Below are 17,023 nucleotides of genomic sequence, written 5' to 3'. Positions count from 1 at the left end.
GAAGGTCAAATGAGTTATAGATAAAAGCACGAAGCCTAGCTCATAAATTGTTCAATAAAGCTTCAGATGAACTCTGAAGGCGAGTCAGGCTTCTTGAATGGAGAAGACAACCCACACCCATAGCCTGGAACTTCTTTCCACACTTACAGAAGACAATAGAATGATGCAATTTCCAGGTAGAGACTTTAAGCTGGAGAGAAGGCAGAAAGAAGTGCCACAGGGAGAGAAATACTAGGTGCTTTAATCCAAATTCCTATTTTTCTACCATTGTTGGTTTACTAGAGATGGAAACCAAAAGTCATGAGCTGATGTCCCACAGGCCAGAGAGAAAGTGCAAATCTCTGAATACCTTTCCATTTTTATTTGGAGAATGGAAGGCTCTGTTATTCTAAATTCTGCTATAATCTGATGCAGGGATTGTAAATTTGAGACCCACAGGGTACATCATGCCCACAGCATGTTTATTGGCTGCACATGTTGGTGTTTGATGGCGTGAATGAGTTACCACATTTCAAGATCGGGAAATTTTATGCACAATTTTGGTTTACTAACTTTTACAAAATATCAGAATATTGGGGTGCACTGGCCCATACAGCATCAATTCCTGTGGGGGCAGAGCAGCTGCCGCTTTAGCTAGGACATGGGCTCTTCAGGTCCCCACAGTCCCCCCCAGTCCTTATTGTCATGCCAGGATTGGGCTTTTTCCTTCGACCCATAGAATGTGGCTTCAGTGCAATCGTTCATTTTCAATACTAGGCCCCAAGAGAACTTGCTGCTTCCACTCTGACCCTTTAGAGTGCTGCCACCATGTGAAGATGTGGACAACGTGGGGAGAGGCCCGGATGAGAGCCGGCTCCACCATCAGCTAAGGGAGCAAGGTCCGCTGAGGTCATCCAGACCCCATCACATGGCCAAGGAAATCAGCAGAAGTACCACTCTATGGGCCCAGACCACATTGCTGACCCACAGATTTTTTTAGCAAATAAAATGATCATTGCTTAAGGCACTACATTTTGAGATGGTTTGTGATACAGCGATAAAACATTGTCACGGTCCAGCTCCAGGATGTTTAGTTTGCCTTTTTTTCACACTGTGGCTGCTCTGTAACCCACTGCTATCTAGCCTTCAATCCCACCACTCCACCTACACTAACCTATGTTTTTCACACTTATTATTAATGTATAATGTGCTTCCAGAAAGTGCTTGTGTCGTGAATAAACTTGATGAACCGTCATATACTGAATGCACACCTGTAAGCAGCACCCAAATTAAGAAATAGAAGCCCCTTTCTATCCATTCTCTGAAGGGCAATCTTTTTCTTGACTTGCGGCAGCGTAGATTAGTTTTGTCTGTTTGTGCACCTCACTGAGTGTGATGGTTGGGTTCTGGTGTCAGCTTGGCCAGGTGATGATGCCCGGTTGTTTGGTCAGGCAAGCACTGACCTGACCATTGCTGCAAGGATATTTTGTGGCTGGTTGATAAACTGGAAGGCTGGTGTATTGCAATTGTGGCCAATTACATCTGTGATCAACTAAGGGCATGTCTCCCACAAATGAGATAATCCAATCAGGTGAAGGCTTCTAAGGAAAAGCAGAATTTTCACCACTTCTTCATCCAGTGAGCTTTTCTTGTGGAGTTTATCGAGACCCATCATTGGAGCCACCAGCTTCACAGCCTGCCCTATGGGTTTTGGATTCTTGCATTCCCATGGTTGCATGAGACACCTTTATAAATCTCACATTACAGATCACTCCTGTTAGTTCTGTTTCTCTAGAGAACCCTGACTAATATGCTGACTTTTTAAACAGAAATACATTCTGCCTTTATCTCACTAGAATTCTCTGTAGCACATTCAAACACTTCTCTTGGCTTCCAGGTCACTGGTAACTCTTTAGAATCATCCAGCAGACTCCCATCTCTCCATTGCACCTCTTTTGGTGCTGGGTTGTGCTCCCATCTCTTTTCACTCTACACAATACCCAGGCAATCCCGTGGCTTCATTTGCCATCGATGTACTCGCTTCTAGCCCAGATTCCCCAGACACACCCCTGAGCATTACGTACCTCCACCTGCATTGCCCATCCTGCACCTCAAACTCAACAACACAGCTGGTCCAAAATGGCTCTCAACATCAACACCCCCTTCCAGGCGCCCACAGATGCTGTTCCCCTGCTCCTTCTGTTGTTCCCATATTAGTGAACGACTCCTACGCACCAGGCCAAACTATAGATATAATCGTCCCTGATTTCTCCCTTTCTCTCAGCTTCCCAGCTGCCCAGTTCATCAGATCCCCTGCCTAAATATCCCTAGATTCATTTCACTCATTTTGCCTTCCACTGCCACTTGTTAGTTCACCTTGTTCATTCCTTGGGACTTGTAGCCACACCCTCCACCTCTTTTCCCCTCCCTGGCTAACTCCATGCTTTCTTATGTCTGTAACAACCCAGCTCTGTAGCACAGACTCCTCTTTGCTTTGAAAGTGGTCTGAGCTGTCACTGGGTGCAACTCTTCTCTTTTTCTATTCCTCTTTCATATGCCCTCTCATTGCAAATACCAGAGCTCTTTTTCAAATTTTCTCCTTTACCTTCATTTTGAGACCTCTAGTACAAGAGGGTTAAGTTAATCACATTCCTCAGTTCAAGGCACATTAAAGTTCTCTCTCTGGTTTAATTCATTTGTCTATTTTTATCTCCATATCCCATTCCTTTTCTCTTCCTTGCCATAAGCAAAAAATTTAAATGTATTTGATGTATATCTTTCCACTTGAATGTGTTCTTACAAAATGTGTTGTCATTTTGTGAATTTTTATTAACATGGGTGGTATCATATTATATATATTGCATTCTATTTCTGACAAATCACTACTCTTAAGATTCCACCACTGTTGTAGTTTGCTAGCTGCTGGAATGCAACACACCAGAGATGGATTGGCTTTTAATAAAAGGGGATTTATTTCATTAGTTCTTCAGAGGAAAGGCAGCCAACTTTCAACTGAGGTTCTTTCTTACATGGGAAGGCACAGGGTAATCTCTGCTGGCCTTCTCACCAGGCCTCTGGGTTCCAACAACTTTACCCTGGGTGATTTCTCTCTGCATCTCCAAAGGCCTGGGCTAAGCTGTGAGTGCTGAGATGAGGTATGCTGAGCTTCTTGGGCTGTGCTATGCTGAGTCTCTTATTTAAGCACCAATCAATTAAATCAAACATCATTCATTGCAGCAGGCACACCTCTTAGTCGACTGAAGATGTAATGAGCGACAGATGAGGTTCATGTACCATTGGCTCATGTCCACAGCAACAGAACAAGATGCCTTCACCTGGCCAAGTTGACAACTGAATCTAACTACCACAACCACGTTCACATATGTTGGTCCAATCTCTCGTGTTTAACTGCTGGGTTTAATGTTTTGCAGTCCCCTCATTTTGCCCATCACTCTTAGAAAAATGGACATCGAGGTTAACTCCAAATACATATGACCACAAACACGCAGCAGTGAAAACCCTCTGTTTTTACAGGGTTGTTGAGTAGTCTCTTAATGTAGCAGCTGGCTCATCCAGAGCACGTGATCCAAGGGAGAGCAAAGCAGCAGCTACAGCCACAGCGTCTTTTATGACCCCACCTTGGAAGTCATGGATCATCATTAGTACAATGTCCTGTTGGTTATACACCTGTCAGGCCTATCCAATGTGGGAGAAGGCAAGAGCATGTGAATTCCAGGAGGCAAGGATTTTGAGGGTCATCTTGGAGGTACCACATACATTGACCATTATATCCCCTTTTCCAGAATCATGTTTGCCCAGGCAGATCCTTGTTTTTGTTCTCTTCTTTGCATGAATTGCTTATTTGTGTGATTACTCTGCTTCCCAGGAGATGTACATTATATTCCTGTGTTTACAAAAACTCCAAAGCCTTTGGTCTTCATGCTCACACTGAGTTTTCTTTTAAGAGCTGGCTGTCAAATTCTACTCATAAATAGGGAAGTGATGAACAATTTCCAACACTTGGAATAGAAGCCCATCATATTTAGGAAGCTGAATTTCATTTAAGCTATGGGTATTTCTTGTTCACTTGTCTTGCTAGGCTTGAAAGTACAGGCGAAATGATTCACTGATTTCATTTTTTTAGAAAGTATTTTCAAATAGTATATATTACTGAGATACTCAGCCTTTTTTTTAGAAGTCAGAGAGGTATAGAAAGAAAAAGTATCCTCTTTGGCACTTTTATAGGTCAGAGAAAGCTACAAAAAAGCAATAATTTTTAAACAAAATATTTTATTCCAAACAGAAAATGGTTATTATAGTATCTCTGAAAATAATACTGCATGAAAATGCTTAAATGATAAGTATTCTTTTCATTTCTGCTAGTCTTGAGTGTTTTCACCCATAAAGACATTGATGCACAGTAAATAATGGTCAAAGGAATGTGGAAAATAGCAATGCAATAGGGAACCAAATATTCATTTTTTATTAGGAAAAAGTAAAAAGGGATGTATTTTCATCCCTGTCATTTTTTACTTATTGAAGCAAAAATTAGCACAAATGTAGCTAGTATCATCCAAAGAGGGATATAAATGAGTGTTGAGACTCTGAAGGGAAAAGAAAATCACTCAGCCAGAGTGTTTCCCCAGTCATGTAGGCTGGAGCTAAATTATTGACGGAGAACTCCAGCTGAGTTTGGAAAGTTACCGTTGGAAAGCCTCAGCACAGAAGTAAACCACTGAAAGGTAATTTTTATCTTGGCTACTTATTCTTTTTATTTTGGGGTGCTTAGGAAGTTTGAGGGCCTCAAAATGCTATTTGTTCCTAGGCTGAAACACACATGTGATGTGATACCTACTGCTGAACCTGTGTCCTCTTTGAAGCAGAAATACAAGCCAAGGGTTCCGCTGGGTCATCCCCTCGCAGAGGGCCTATCACCAGTAAACCTCAGGGAAGACTCGATGGGATGTTCTGCCTAACTTGAGCTCTCCAGGGTTGGAGAGATTTGTAGTTAGGGGTAGAATTTTGGGCAATTCAACACTGCATGCAGCAGACCCAAGTACCATGAATTTTTTATGGTAAAATACACCTTCCTTACTTGGTACAAGGAGTCAGAGCCACTAAAGACAGTTTGGGTCTGAGATAAGATGGTGGTGTATACGTGTTTTCCCCCACAGGACATGTTTGCTGTTTGCTTCACCACATCAGTGCCTTCACTCAGCAGAACATGCCAGGGTCATGTAACAGATAATGACAGCTAAGGAACACAAGCCCTGGTGTTACACCATAAACCATCACAGAGTCCTCCTTTTTCCAAAGAACTTCAAACACCAAAATAAGATCTCACAACAGCTGCTCATGGCAGATCAGAGGAGTTATTTTCTCCCACATTTTGTGACACAGGGAGCTGAAAGATTAAATGAAAGATCTGACTATTAGGTAGAAAAACTGGAATAGAATTCTTAGGCATTTAGTGCTAGTGAGTAAGCCCCTATTTCCCCACGAGTCATGGGGGTGACCCCAGGTAAGGCAGCCAGGAAGTTGTAAAGCCCATTCACCCACTCCATCAGGCTGCGAGTAAGAATAACTTGCATTCCAGGTTAAAATGCCTTGCTGACTTCCTGGCCTTCTCCATTCTGTTTACAAAAATTCAAATGATCTGTTTGATTCTCAAATCTTATCCTGAAAATATTGTGGGATTTTTTTTCATTTAGCATAATATCTGGCTTTTATTATTGAGCATAGTGTTTCTAGGCTCATCCATGTTATATTAGTTTGCTAAAGCTGCTGGGATGCAATATACCAGAAATGTAATAACTTTTAAAAAGGGAATTGCTTAAGTTGCAAGTTTACAGTTCCAAGGCCATAGAAATGTCCAAACTAAGGTATCCAGAGAAAGATATCTTAACACCAAAGAAAGAGCCAGTGGCATTCAGGGTTTCTCTCTCAGCTGGGAAGGCATATACTAGCTTTCTTTTCGCATTTCACTGGCTTTCTTGGAGGTATTTTCTTCTGCATCTCCAAAGGTCTCTGGCTGTGTAGGCTGTTGGCACTAAAGCTTTTTTCCAGAATGGTTTCCACTTAAAGGGCTCCAGTAAGCAATCCCACCTTGAATGGGTGCAGACACATCTCCATGGAAATCATCTAATCAAAAGTTACTGCTCACAATTGTGAGGGTCACATCTCCATGGAAACACTAAAAAAGATCCCACACAGCAATATTAAATGAGGATTAAAGAACATGGCTTTTCTGTGGTGCATGACAGTTTCAAACCAGCACACATGCTGTAGCCTGTATTACTTTGGGAGAGAGAGACTTGGGGCTAATAACAGGATTTTGTTTTTCATTTGGAAATTTTCTCTATTATTTACTTTATCAAAAACTAAAAACAAAAAACCAAAAACATGCGCAAGATTTATGTAACAGGACTGTATGTGTTTGGGACCAATTTGTTTTTTTCCTTTTTATTCAGGAATATATATGTAGACACATATACATTTAAATTATTATTTATACAATCCTAAGAAAAAGATATGCAAATGTACATTATATGGATGGACACCAAGGAAACCTACATAGCTAATGCAATTATTAACTGTTATTTTTTTTAACATATGCAAATATAACTCTGAAAGAAAAAGTAAATCTCTTTGCAAAGCAGTCTTTGTACATAGGCAGTATAGTTTAGTAGTTAAGATACTGGAGCCTGAAGTCAAATCTCAGCTCCAACAGTATTTTAATATGTATCTTTGGGCAAGTTACACAGTTTCTTTTATTACACAAATATTTCTTGAGCCCCAGAGGAAGACTAAATTATGTACCTCAACAAAAGGCATTTTCTTCATCTTTATCTGCATTCCAGTGGGTTTGAACCCATTTGTAAATAGGGTCTTTTGAAGATGTTATTATAGTAAAGGTGTGGCTGACTGGATCAAGGTGGGTCGTAATGCAAAAGGTGGGTCTTAATGCATATTACTAGAGGCGTTTAGAAGGAAAGTCAGAGAACAGAAGTCATTGGAAACCAGAAGGGCTGACACAAAGAGAGAGAGATGGCTATGTAATAGAAGCAAAGAGGCCAGCCAAGGAACCACATGGATTGCTGCAAGCCAGCACCACAAAACTAGAGACTTGGGGAAGTAACCATGGTTTTGCTGATGCATTGATTTGGGACTTCTCATATCTGTAATCATGACACAATAAATACCCATTGTTTAAGCCAACTCACTGTATGGCATTTGTCATAAAAGTTGGGCAAATGAAGCCTAACACCTACTATGTATAAGGCCCTATTCAACATTTGAAATAGACCATTTTGGGAAGTCTAGTAAAGAAATCTATAAGAAATGAGCAATAAGATTATTGAATTGCCATTAAAATGGACAACACAATGAATTTTAGATCTGGAGGAGATGTGGGAGGAGTCTTTAAAAAACATATATATCCAATGCTCTAATTTGTATTTCATCACTTTCTGTTTCTACTTATTCCTAAACCATTGGTCACTCCAACCCAAATGACAAAAATCTTTCCATCTGGTTGTATTTATTGTTTTCCCTTTTATTGTTTTTCATTATCCAGATGGATTATTCTTTTCCACCTCTTTGTTTTATCTTTTTTTAATGCAATTTTATTGAGAAAGATTCACACACCATAAAATCCATCCCAAGTATACAATGAACAGCTCTCAGTATCATTATATAGTTGTGCATTCATCACAAAAATCAATTTTAGAACATTTTCAAAAAAATAAAACTAAAAAGAACACCCAAACATCCCCTGCCCCTTACTGCCCACCATTATTTATTTATTTATGTTTTTATTTTATTACCCATCAGTCTATTCACTGGATAAAGGAATTGTCAGTCACAAGATATTCACAATCACATGGTCACATGACAAAAGCTATATAGTTACACAGTCATAAACAAGAGTCAATTCTACTGATTACAGTTCAACAGTTTCAGATATTTTCTTCTAGCTATTCTAATACACTAGAAAATAAAAAGGAATATCTATATAATGCATAAGAATAACCTCCAGAATGACCTCTTGATTCTATTTGAAATCTCTTAGACACTCAAACATTATTTTGTTTCATTAACTTTCCCCCTTTTGGTCAAGAAGGCTTTCTCAACCTCACAATGTCAGGGCCAGGTTCATCCCTGGGAGTCATGTCCCACATTGCCAGGGAGATTTATACCCATGGGAGTCATGTCCCACGTAGTGGGGACAGGAGGGAGCCTATTTAAAGTTTGGCATAGAGAGGGAGGCCACATCTGAGCAACAAAAGAGGCTCTCTGAGGGGTGACTCTTAGACATAATTATAAGCAGGCCTACCACAGGAATAAGTTTCATAGCAACAAACCCCAAGATCAAGGTCTTGGCTTATTAAATTTGGAGTCCCTAATGCATAATCAAATATCAGGAATTCCCCAATTGAGGAAGTTTAACAGTTCTATATTTTCCCCTACTCCCTCAAGGAGACTTTGCAAATACTTCTTTATTTTTTTACCTAAAATACTCTGGAATGTAATGGGGTATTACATTAACCTGTACAGAATAACAAGATCTCATTCCCTATACTAGGTTCTATGTAATTATGTTGTTTAAATACAACTGACCATACAGGTTAAATTAGATAGTGTGCCACAGAAAATATAAATTTTTTACCGATAAACATCTCTTCCTTTGGTCTTACACAGAAGTTCAAGTTTTAAAATTCAGTCAGGATCACCCTTTACCTTGTATTCTGATTAACATTAGTCCTAACCATGTCTGTTTCACTCATATCACTAACTGAAGTCTGATTCCTTTTTTAACTTCTTGAACAGTTGCTGTATGGAGTAATGCTGACTTTCTGAACTGCACCTCCTTTCATTGCAAACAGTGAATAATGCCGCCATAAACGCTAGTGTGCAAATGACCATTCATGTTCCTGTTTGCAGTTCTTCCAAGTATAGACCTAATGATGGGGTTGCAGGATCATATGGCAACCCTATACTTAACCTCCTGTGGAATCACCAAAATGCCCTCCATCGAGGCTGCACCAATCTACTTCCCTACCAACAGCAAATAGGTGTATCCCCCCACATCTTCTACAGCATTTACATTTTTCTGTTTATTTTTAAAATTTTATTCACACACCCTACAACCCATCTTAGATAAACAATCAATGGCTCCCAGTATAATCTCATGGTTATCCATTAACCAACACAATCTATATGGAAAGTCTTCCATTTCTTTCACAAAAAAAAGAGAGAAAAAATAAAAAATAAAGAAAAAAAGAGAAACAACAACATGAATTTCATACACCTTATTATTCCCCTCTTATTGACATTTAGCTTTGGTATATTGTCTTTGATACAATTAGTGGAAGAGAATTATTATGTTACTGTTAACTATAGGATCTAATTTGCATTGATGGATTTTTTTCCATCTACCATCCCATTTTCACCACTTTGCAATGGTGACATTCATTTGTTCTCCCTTATGTAAAAACTTTCCTATATTTGTACATTTAATCCCATCATTGTCCACTCTAGGTTTTGCTAAATTATGTAGTCCCAGTTTTTATCCTCTATATTTCCTTCTGATGTCATGTGTGCCCCTAGACTTCCTCTTTCAACCAAACCCACATTCTTCTCCAAAATTCTCTCTCCTGTCTTTTCCCATGTGCCTGTAGCACTCCCTTTAATATTTCTTGTAAAACAGGTCCTTGTGCATAAACTCTCTCAGCGTCTGTTTGTCTGAAATATTTCAAACCCTTCCTCATTTCAGAAGGACAGTTTTGCTGGATATAGAATTCTTTGCAGTTTTTCTCTTTCAATATCTTATATATATCATGCCACTGCTTTTTTATCACCATGGTTTCTGTTGAGAAATCTTCACATAGTCTTATTGGGCTTCCCTTGCATGTGATGGATCACTTTTCTCTTGCTGCTCTCAAAATTCTCTCTGTCTTTGACATCTGACAATCTGATTAGTAAGTGTCTTAGAGTATGTCTATTAGATCTATTCTATTTGGGGTCTGTAAGTTTATGTCTTTCATGAGGGTTGAGAAATTTTCAGTGATTTTTTTCCTCTATTACTCTTTCTGTCCCTTTTAACTTCTCTTCTCCTTCTGGGAATTTACATAACCAGTGTATTCATGCATTTCAGGTTGTCATTCAGTTCCCTGAGGCTCTGCTCATATTTTCCATTCTTTTCATTATCTTTCTTTAGTGTGTAGGTTCCAGATGCTCTGTCCTCTATTCATGAATCCTTTCTTCTGCCTCTCCAAATTTGCTGTTGTATGTCTTCATTGTGTTTTTTATCTCTTCAATTATGCCTTTCATTCCCATAAGTTCTGCCATTTGTTTTTCAAGCTTTTTAGTTCTTCTGTATGGTCACCCAGTGTCTTCTTTATATCCTTCGTCTCTTTCACAATATTTTTCTTCAATTCATTGACTTGATCTCAAAGATTGTTTAAACATTTTAAATCAGTTGTTTCGACTGTATCTCATTTGAAGTGTTAGTTTGTACCGTTGGCCAGGCTCTATCTTAGTGCTTCCTAGTATGTCTTATGACTTTTTGCTGGCATCTAGGCCTCTGTTTTCCTTGAGTAATTTATTCTGGAGGACATATTCTCTCTTTCACCTAGGATTTTCTTGTTGGTTGCCTTTATTTTCTATCTGTTCTTTGACATTTAGTTCAACTTATTCTAAACCTCTAGCATAGCTTCTGTTTAACTGATCTGAATTTTTCAGCTCTTATTTGTCTGGTACTTTCCCTACTTATATGGAAATTTTTTGAGGAGGGTCACCCCTGATATGATTAACCCTGATCAGAGTTTTCAAAACAAGACAGGGCCAGGTCTCAGGAGCAGGATGTAATCAGTAGCAAGGTTCCCTGAGGATGAAACCCAGCAGTACTTCCTGTGAAGACTTTTGATTCTGAAATTTTCCTATCCTGCTCAACAGATACTACTTGTCAGCCCACAGCTCCCCACCAGGGTAAAGTGGCAGAGTGCCTTCAGTTCTCAGCAGACCTATCCCTGCCAGGGGCATGGTTGAGGCAGTCACTGAGACAGAAGGTAGGCTTAAGCTATTTCTCTTTTCCAGCCCATGGGATCTGAATTCTCTGAATGAGAGCCACCACTGTGCTGGGCCCTGCTGACCCCCATGTTTTCTTGAGGGATGATACACCCTTTAGGGAATTATCTTCTTCACCTGACTAGTTACTTTGTCTTCAGACATACTGTAACTCTGCTTTTGCCTGGGGCAGTTCTGACAATTGAAAATGCCTGGGGCTTTCTTTAATGAGCTGCTAAACATTTTTTATTTTTTTTTAAAGAGAAAGAAAAGAAAAGGAAGGGAAAAAAGTCCTCATCAGAGCGAAAAAGAAGTCCCCAGCCCCTGTGGTTTTGCCAATCAGGAGCTAGTGTTGGCACCTGGATCTATGTGCCTCTTTTCTTAGGGCATAGCCCTTTTCCAGTATTCTGAGCTCAGCCAACTCCAAAAGTCTTTTTGTCAGACATGTTTCTTCTCTGCCGGGAGAGACCTCTGGATTCCTTTTGTGCTTGCTCAGGGTTTATCTGTGCTTGAGTTTGTATTCAGCAGTCCAAAATTGTTAATTAAATCCACAATTGGAGCCGCTTGTGGTCTTCTTGCCTTGCTCCTAATCGAGACTGCCTCTTTTTCCCATGGGGAAGTGACTTCAAAACAGCCTGCCATGCCAGTGGGGAGAGGCACCAGCATGCACAGTTTGGGAGACTTTACTTACAGTTCTGTACTGTGATCTTGGCCATTCCGCCTATTCCAGACTGGTGTATGATGTGTCTGGTCACAGATACCCCAAACAGTTGTTCCAGACAGCTCCTAGCTAATTTACCTATAGGACAAACTAAATTCCACACACCCCTGCCCTGCTATCATGCCCCACCACCTTGTCTTGTTTCTTTGATATATGAAATGCATACAGTGAAGTACATGAAATGCACAAATATTAAGGTGCTTGATGAATATTTACACGCATGTAACAGGAAATCACTGCCCAGATCAAGATAGAGAACACTTCCAGCACTCTAGCAGGTTCCCTTTCTTTCTTCACATACCTCCCCCAGATAATTACTATTCTGACTTCTATCACCATAGATTGGTTTTGCCTGCTCTTGAAATTCATATAAATTGTACTGGTTTGAAAGGATGTATGTCCCCTAGAAAAGCCATTTTTTAATACAAGTCCCATTTCATAAAGGCAGAATAATCCCTATTCAATACTGTATGTTTGAAACTGTAACCAGATCATCTCCCTGGAGATGTGATTTAATCAAGAGTGGTTGTTAAGATGGATTAGGTGATGACATGTCTCCACCCATTTGGGTGGGTCTCAATTGGTTTATTGGAGTCCTATAAAAGAGGAAACATTTTGAAGAATGATAGATTCAGAGAGAGCAGAGAATGCCGCAGCACCACGAAGCAGAGAGTCCATCAGCCAGTGTTTTTGGAGATGAAGAAGGAAAACGCTTCCTGGGGAGCTTCATGAAACAGGAAGCCAGGAGAAGAAGCTAGCAGATGATACCATGTTTGCCATGTGCCCTTCCAGATGAGAGAGAAACTCTGACTGTGTTCACCATGTGCCTTCTCACTTGAGAGAGAAACCCTGAACTTCATCGACATTCTTGAACCAGGTATCTTTCCCTGGATGCCTTTGATTGGACATTTCTATAGACTTGTTTAATTGGGATGTTTTCTCGGCCTTGGAACTGTAAACTAGCAACTTATTAAATTCCCCCTTTTTAAAAGCCATTCTGTTTCTGCTATATTGCCTTCCATCAGCTAGCAAACCAGAACAAAATTCTTGGGCTTCTTTTGCTTAACACAGTGTCTTATTAGTAATAGCCCCAAGCTGGAAAAATATATATATAGTTCATTCACACAATGCATAACACAGAGCAAACGACCTAAAACAAACTAGACAAACAAGAAAAACTGCTGCTGCAGGCAACAACATTGATGAAACTCATCAATGATCAACTCATGAGTTTCATCAATGTTGTTGCCTGTAGCAGCAGTTTTTCTTGTTTGTCTAGTTTGTTTTAGGTCGTTTGCTCTGTGTTATGCATTGTGTGAATGAACTATATATATATTTTTCCAGCTTGGGGCTATTACTAATAAGACTGATATGAATATCCTTGCATTTCAGCAATAAATTTGAAATAAGGACTGATAGGACAGTGGTTGGGACTTTCAGGTCTTCTGGCAGGGGACTGAGCTTGCTCCTGGGGTATTGGAGGCAGTCCTCAAGCAGAGAAGTACAGACATACAGGTTTTGAAGGTGGGTATGGCTACAGGTGAACTCTGAAGTGGGCGAAGGCATGTGGGGGTGGGGCATCAATGGCATCTGCTACACTGTTTTATAGGGATGATTTGAGGCTTAAATGAGGTGTTCTCTGCAGAGCACATAGCATAAGTGATCACTCAATATAAGGTGTTTTTTCAGTAGTAGCAAACTTATAACCTTAGACTTTTAAAGCAGCAGGACCATATATGGGTGCAGCAGAGTTAATAAGAGTGAGCCTCCCTTACCTACACCACACCTTCTACCCTAGCCCATCATCCTTCCCTGGTCCTATAAGGCCCCTGATACCTAAAGGATAGTCCATGAACCAACAGCATCAGCGTCAATTAGGATTGTGTTAGAAATGCAGGATCTTGGGTGCCACTGAATTGTAATCTGGTTTTTAACAAGTCCCCCTTGTTAAAAGGCTCAAGCACTGGATCTCAAAAGTTGGCAGCACATTGGAAGCACATAGATAGCTTTAATACTTAATAATAATCGATATATTGATATATTAATATTTATTAATATTAATATCAATGCATTAATAATAATTAATAATGTTATTAATTATGACATAAATAATTGACTTGGGATGTGGGTTGGGCACCTGGAGTTTTTAGAACTCCCCGGGTATTGTTATTGTATAGCAATGTTTGATAGCCAGTGGCTTAAATAAAAGAGGGGAGAAAATAAAAATCGTTTAAATTCCCTTTAGTCATATAACTAAATTCCCATTAATTAAATATATTCTCACAACATATGAAGAAACCACTATATAGGTTTGTTCAAAATCTTTTATGTTCTAAAACATTGGGTGGTAAAGGGAAGAACTTGCTCTCTTTACAAGCAGAATCTAAGATTTAATTCTCACTGTAGCTGAAAACAAAGCCAGGTTGCCACCCTACAAAAGCAATGGTTTAGTCACAAAGTAGAAGAGCAGCAGGTTGTTCTGACCAGCAAGACAAATATGATGGGGAAAGGGGAGAGTGGTCTCTTTGGGTCAAAAGAAAAAAAAGGATAAAAGAGAGGTGTTTCTGAATAATAGGAAATTGCAATTGCTAAAGAGCTATTTAGCAATTTTCCTTTAACATATAGTTGCCAGATTTAGCAAATAAAACAGATAGTCCAGTTAAATTTGAATCTCAAACAACAATGAAGACTTTTTAAATACCATCATTGATATATAATTCACATACCAGACAACTTACCCGTTTAGAATGGAAAATTCAATGGTTATTACATATTTACAGAATTGTGCAACCATCACCACAGTCAATTTTAGAAAATTTTCATCACCCCCCAAAACAGCCAATAGCCTTTAGCTATCACCACCAAAACACCCTTAGCCCTCAGCCCTAAGCAACCACTCATTTACTCTCTGTCTGTATTTGCTTTTTCTGGACATTTCATATAAATGGAATAATACCATACATGGCCTATTGTGTCTGGCTCCTTCCATTGGTATGATGTTTTCAAGGTTCATCTTTCTTGTAGTATGTGTCAGTACTTCAATTCTTTAAGGTGTAACAATACTACATTATATGGTATGGTAGTTGGGAGCTGTTATGTACCCCAGAAGAGGCCATGCTTTTTAAATCCATTCCTGTGGGTGCAGACCTAGTGTAGACCAGACCTTTTGATTAGGTCATTTGAATTGAGATGTGACCCACCTCATTCAGGATGGCTCTTGATCCTCTTGCTGGAGTCCTTTAAAAGAAGATAAAACACATACAGAAGCTAAGAGAGGAAATTCAGAGAAACATCCAGAGAAGTTTAGAGAAAAGACCACAGATGGAGAAGCCAGAAACTGAAGCAATGAAACCCTGGAGAGAAGGACCAGCAGATGTTACCACATGCTTTGCCATGTGAAAGAGGAACCTTCAGAGTCCAGGTATTGTTCTGTTGATGCCTTGAGTTGGGCATTTTCATGACCTAAGGACTGTAAGTTCTAGGATAATAAATCCCCATTGCAAAAGCCAAACCATTTCCGGTATATTGCATTCCAGCAGCTTTAACAAATCGAAACATATAGATATCCTTCATTTTGTTTCTCCATTCACCAGTTGATAGGAATTTGGGTTGTTTCTATTGACCATTATGAATAATGCTATTGTAAATTATGACAATTATAAATAATATTGCTATGAACATACATGCACAAGTTTTTGCATGGACATATACCTAGGAGTGAAATTGCTGGGTCAGATGGTCAAGTGGTAACTTTTCCTCTAGCTTTTGAGGAACTACCAGACTGTTTTATAAAATGGTTTCGGCATTTTACATTCCTGTCATATCCTCGCCAACACTTGTTAATTTCTGACTTTTTGATTATACCCATCTCAGTAGTATTTCATTGTGGTTTTGGTTTACCTTTCCCTGATGACTAAATATGTGGAGTGTATCTTCATGTTCTAATTGACCATTTGTATATCCTCTTTGGAAAAACATCTACTCAAATGCTTTGCCCATTCTTTCATTTGTTTGTCTTTTTATTGAGTTGTAAGAATTCCTTATATGTTCTTAATAGAATCCCCTTATCAGATACACGATTTGCATATATTTTTCTCCCATTCTGTGGGTTCTTTTCACTTTCTTGATGGTATCCTTTGAAACAAGAAAAGTATTAATTTTGATGAAACCCAACTGATTTATTTTTTTCTTTTATCACTTACGCTTTTGATGTCATATCTACAAAGCCATTGCCTAGTCCAAGGTCATGAAGATTTATGCCCATGTTGTTTTCTAAAAGTTTTATACTTCTAGGTCTTATATTTAGGTCTTTTATCCATCTTAAATTAATTTTTATATATGGTGTGAGATAGGAGTTCAATTTCATTCATTTGCATATGGCTATTCAGTTGTCCCAGCACTGTTTGTTAAAAGACTATTCTTTTCCCTTTGAATGGTCTTGGCACTCTCATCAAAATGAATGACCATAGATACATGGATTTACATCTGGAATTTCAATTCTATTTCATTAATCTATATATCTGTCCTTATGCCAGTGCAATAGTATCTTGATTACTGTTGCTTTGCTGTAAGTTTTGAAACTGAGACGTCTGAGTCCTCCATCTTTGTTCTTTTTCAAGATCGTGGTTTTGGTTTACCTTTCCCTGATGAAAATCAAGCTATTTTGTTCCTAGAAGTTGTTCTACCTTAAACTTTACTCTGGAATATCAGGTTGCTTTGAAAAGGAAATAAACATTTTGAAAATGAATGTTTTTAATCCAGGCTTAAAAAAAAGAATATTTTGGCATCAAGGTCCAAAATAGAAATATGCCTGTGACTCAGCAAAGCTGTCACATAGGGGCAGTAATTCCTAATGTCCATTTTGGTGGCTTGGAGCAATGTTCTTAAACTTAAGGCATTCCTGTGGGTATGGATTCACTGTAAATAAGATCTCTTCAAGATGTTACTTCAGTTAAGGCGTGACCCAACTAAAACAGGTTTGACTTTAATAGAGGTTCCTGAATCCTTTATATGCAGAGTGATAGTCAGATACAAAATGCAGAGGGAGCAGCCAGAATCTGAAAGTCAGTAGAATGCAAAAAAGAAAGGAGAGGCCAGGAGTGACTGCCATGGGCATTGCCAGGTGACCTGGTAGCCAAGAGCCAGCAGCCAGCCCCAGAATGCCAGCCTTTGGGAAGAAAACATTGCCTTGGTGACACCTTGATTTGAACTCCTCCTAACTTCAAAAAAGTATGTCAATAAATTCCCATTGTTTAA

Source organism: Tamandua tetradactyla, chromosome 5 (genome assembly GCF_023851605.1).
Source record: "Tamandua tetradactyla isolate mTamTet1 chromosome 5, mTamTet1.pri, whole genome shotgun sequence".
In the NCBI taxonomy this organism is placed as follows: Eukaryota; Metazoa; Chordata; class Mammalia; order Pilosa; family Myrmecophagidae; genus Tamandua; species Tamandua tetradactyla.
This window is presented reverse-complemented; position numbering follows the sequence as displayed.